This window comes from Sorex fumeus, unplaced genomic scaffold (genome assembly GCF_029834395.1).
Source record: "Sorex fumeus unplaced genomic scaffold, SorFum_2.1 ptg000070l, whole genome shotgun sequence".
Taxonomy (NCBI): Eukaryota; Metazoa; Chordata; class Mammalia; order Eulipotyphla; family Soricidae; genus Sorex; species Sorex fumeus.
In genome coordinates this window covers 7,727,098-7,732,087 of record NW_026606127.1, presented here as the reverse complement: position 1 = coordinate 7,732,087, position 4,990 = coordinate 7,727,098, and the positions used below count along the sequence as shown (strand labels likewise).

The 4,990-nt window shown below is 35.9% G+C and overlaps 1 pseudogene; it reads right to left on the bottom strand.

Annotated features, from left to right (window-relative positions):
* Positions 1-4,475: 4,475 nt before the first annotated feature.
* Positions 4,476-4,569, bottom strand: LOC130037100 (uncharacterized; annotated as a pseudogene).
* Positions 4,570-4,990: the final 421 nt, after the last annotated feature.

The window sequence follows — 4,990 nt, the reverse complement described above, 5'->3', positions numbered from 1 at the left end:
ATTTGTAGGATGCCTATCTTTCTCTGCCTGGTTTTTGTCACTAAACATAATTTCCTCATGTTATACATTTTATATACAAATAATAAGAAGAGTTCACTTCATACAACTGAGTAGTATTCCATTGCTTTTCCACCTTTCATTTTCAAAATTTGTGGTTTAAAAGATACAAATATTGGTTTTAATAATGCTCTGGGGTTTTAAAAGTTTTAGTTTAGTGAAACAAAATATATTTTATTGAAAAGCCCTTAGAAACTTGTGAAACAGTTGTAGGGTGGAATGGAATATATGTTCAAGCGAGAACAGTCATTTAACAAAACAAGCAAAGAGAGACATAGAGAAAGGAAGCACGGTATTTCTTCAAGGGAGAACACAAGCTTGAGGAACAAGCCCACTCTGGTAGTTTAGGAATAAGAACTTGGATTGGTATGAACTTCACTTGTGCACTTTAGGGGAGAACCTGAGTGAAACTATTATAAGTACGTTCAGGATCATGATACACTGGAGTCTGCACTTGGAGTGAGGAGGGTAGAGAGTTCTTTGGGGAGATCCGAACTATAGAGAACAGTAATAGTATAACACGAATGATAGTATCTTACCGTGGGATTCCAAAAAAATCTTTAACAGTGGCGTCAGAAATGATAACATTCTTAGGTATTTGGGTTTCCTGTGGAAACTACGGGAAAGCTGAGTTTATGCTCTGGATGCCTCCGCCTGAAACAAGGTCAACAAGTCATGAATGAAAAATTTCAAGTTAGATGGATCAAGGATACTGATCCCAGGGGAAGGCTAGCTTTTGGGTGGAAAATTTCTACTGCTGGCCTGATGTAGGTTCTGATCCTGGGATACGTAACAGAAAGGAGGTAGTGACAGGTATCCTCAGAAGTGAAGCCTCTGAGACAGAATTCATTCATGCCAACTTATGGGTTATCAATGTTTGCTCATGGCTGCTACCATTATAACATGCCATTCAATGGTTTTGTGGTTTCAATTTACTGTGTCAATGTAAAGATGAAGTTTCCAAATGGAAGGTAAAAATCTGAGGCCCTCAAGATGATGAATTATGGGGAGGGGGGGAGCTGGAGCTATAGTACAGCAGGTAGGGCATTTGCCTTGCACACGTCCTACCCAGGTTAGATTCCCAGCATCCTGTATGGTCCCCCCAAGCACCGTGAGGAGTAATTCCTGAGTGCAGAGCCAGGAGTAACCACGGTGCATCGCCACGTGTGACCCAAAAACGCAAAGAATGATGATCTGGGATTGATCCTTAGCATTGCAAACGGCATTATTTTTTAATTTTTAATTTTTTTCTTTCTTTCTTGCTTGCTTGCTTTGTTGTTTTTTGGGTCGCACCTGGCTATGTATAGGGGTTATTTTTTATTTTTAAAAAAACTTATAATTTTTCCTTTTTACCTGTGGTTTACAAGTAAATCTAAAATATTTTAGAGTAAATATATGTGAAGAAGAATAAAATTCACGGGAACAGTTTAGTGTTCTTAATGATACAGGAGTCAGAACTTTGAGGTTAATTGTATGGGTATTGCATAAATAATTTTTCCCCATTACGTGGGCTGTCTTTCGATCATGGTCACCATTTTTTCTGAGTTGCAGAAACTTCTTAGTTTAATGTAGTCTCATTTGTTTATCTTCACTTCCTCTTCCTTGGTCAGTTGTGTTTCATTCTAGAAGTTTCCCTTAGCTTTAATGTCATGAAGGGATCTTCCCACATTTTTCTCCATATATCTTAGGAATTCAGGTATGATAGTGAGGTCTTTAATATATTTGATCTGACTTTGTGCCTGGCACTATAAAGAGGTCTGAGTTCATTTTTTTTGCATATTGCTGTCCAGTTTTCCCAGCACCAGTTGCTGAAAATACTTACTAGCTCAACTTCATACTTCTTGAGCCTTTAAGAAAGATTAGGTAATAATAATCTGAGGGCCAGCATCAGGATATTTGACTATATTCCATTGATCTGAGGCCTGTCTTTATCTGAATATCATGGTATTTTGATTACTAAAACTTTGTAGTAGGGTTTGAAGTTGGGGAAGGTGTTCCCTTCTTCTTTTTACCAAAGACTGCTTTAGCTCTTCATGGGAGTTTATGGTTTTGTATGAGTTTTAAGAGTGTTTAATCTATTTCTTTGAAAAATGTTATGGGTATCCTTATAGAAACTGCATTAAGTCTTTATAGAGCTTTGGGGTGTATTGCCATTTTGACAGTGTTAAACCTCTCAATCCATAAGCATGGGATGTGATTCCACTTCCTCATATACTCTCTTATTTCGTGAAGTAGTGTTTTGAAGGTTTTTTTTTTTTTTTGGTATAGTTCCTTAACCATTTTAGTTGATTCTATTATACTCTATTTTCTGAGGTATTATTTTGAATGGGATTGTTTTTCTCTATCTTTTTTTTCTCTTTCATTATTAATATATGGGAAAGCCATGTAGTACCAGATATTGATTTTGTAATATGCTACTTTACTAAACAAATCTATTGTTCCCAGGAGCTTTTTTGTAGATTCTTTGAGATTTTATAAGTATAGTATCATGTCATCTCCAAATAGTAAAAGTTTGTGTTCTTCCTTTTTTATATGGATGCCCTTGATATCTTTTTTTTTTACCGAAATCTTATGGCAAGTACTTTAAGTACTATGTTGAATAGGAGTGGTGAGAGTGGGTAGCTTGTTTTGTGCCTGATTGTATTCTGGGATTCTAGTTCATTGATTTCTGCTCCAAGACTTTGGTTTTTCCCCCTTGAGAATAATGCTTGCTGTAGGTTTGTGGTAATTTGCTTTGACTAGATTGAGGAAAGTACTTTCAACTCCAATTTTGTTGCGAGTTTTTCATCATGAATGGGTGCTGGATCTTATCAAATGCTTTATCTACATCTATTGATGTGATCATATGACTTTTATCTTTATTTTATTGAGATGGTGTATTCTGTTGATTGACTAGAGAATGTTAAGCCATCCTTGCATCCCCAAGCTAAACCTACTTGGTCATAGTGTGTGATCTTTTGTTGAGTTTCTGGATTCTCTTTGCTGGTATTTTCTTGAAAATCTTTGTATCTGTATTCATCAAGGAAATAGGTCTGTAATTTTCTATTTTTGTGGTGTCTATCGATTTGAGTATTAGGGTGATCTTTCCCTCATAGAAGTATTTGGGAGTATTTCTGTTTCTTCAATTTCCTGGAAAATCTTAAAAATGTTGGAAGCAGTTCCATTTTAAAGGTTTGAAACAGTTCACTATTGAATCCATCTGGGCCATGGATTCTGTTTGTAGGGATACTTTTGACCATCATTTCAATTTCCTTGGTAGTGATAGGTTCAAGTATTCCAAATCATCTTGGTTCAGCCTTGGGAGGTAATTGGAATCCAATAATTTATCAATTTTTTCAAGATTCTCTCATTTCCTGCTGCAAAGATTCTCAAAATAATCTCTGATGATCCTATGGATTTCTGTACTTTCTATTAGGACACCCCACTTTGCATTTCTGATTCGATTTATTAGAATTCTTTCTCTTTGTTTCTTTGAGAGGCTTCTCATGGTTTATTGATCTTATTTATTTTCTCAAAGAATCAGCTTTTTCTTTTATTGGTCTTTTGGATTCTATTTTGGGATTCTAGCTCATTGATGTCTGGTACAAGTTTTATTATTTCCTCCCTCCAGCCTAGTTTGGACTACTTTTGTTGGTCATTTTCCAAAATCTTGAGCTCTAATTTATTCATGTAGGCCCTTTCTTTCTTCCTGATGAATTCTGGCAGAGCTATAATCTTTCCTCTTAACACTGCTTTTGCTGTGTCCCACAAGTTATGGTAGCTTGTGTCCTCATTCTCATTTGTTTCTGGAAACTTTTTATTTCCTCTTTGATATCTTCTCTAAGCCAATGGTTGTTCATTACTTCCCTTAAAGAAAATATTTCCTTGCTGAGCTTCAGTCTGTTTGATCTATGGAGACGTGACAAAGAAGTGTTGAAATCTCCTTCTAGTATTGTGTTGCTATCAATGTTTTTCTATAAGTCAATTAGAAGTTGTTTTTAAGTATTTTGCTGGTCTGTCATTAGGATCATATACATTGAGGAGGGTGAGTTCTTTCTGATGTACATATCCCATGACCACTAAGAAATGACTTTCACTGTCTCTGATAACCTTTAGCCTGAAGTCCATGTGGTCTGATACTAGTATGGCCACTCCAGCTTTGTGGAGGTGATATTTTCTTGAAAACTTGTTTCCCAGACTTTTACCTTTAGCCCATGGGTGCTTTGATTGTTCAGATGTGTTTCCTGCAGGCAGCAGAATGAATGTTGGTTTCAGTTTTCTAATTCATCTTCCCATTCTGTGCCTCTGAATTGGCACATTTAGTCCATTGACATTGAGAGAGATTTTTGTGATTGGGATTTGTGCTCTCTTTATGTAGAATTTTTGTACTTGTGGGGATTGTCTTAGCTTAAAGTAGACCTGTTCATTCTTCTTGCAACAAAAATATGGAATGCTTTACAAGTTTGCATATCATCTCTGTGCAAGGACCATGCTCATCATTTTATCATTTCAATTTTAGTATATGTGTTAAACTTAGTAGGAGTTAATTTTTCCATATTTTTCTCTTCTTATTACTTTGAGTGTTGTCCTTCCTCACTCCTATGGCAGACAATGATTCCTAATCAAGGAATGTATTTCAAAGCAGCATGAATAAATAGATTTAGAAATTTAATGTCCCAGAAAGAAAAATATGGTTTTTACCATATTATCTTTTACCATACCCTAGGCATCAGTTTTACAAAATAATTCTTTTGGAAGATGGGATATGAGTTTGTTTAATGTCGTTCCCTGAAACCTTAATTAAGACCATTAAACTAGAGCCTTTTGCTTTTCTCGCCTCAGTCTCGTGTACATCTCCAGGAAAAGGTGGATGGTGTTGTCTGCACTTTGACCACCTTGAATGTATGTAGGATTTTTCTCCTGAAGGATGAGGTGAGGATTATATTGATGATTT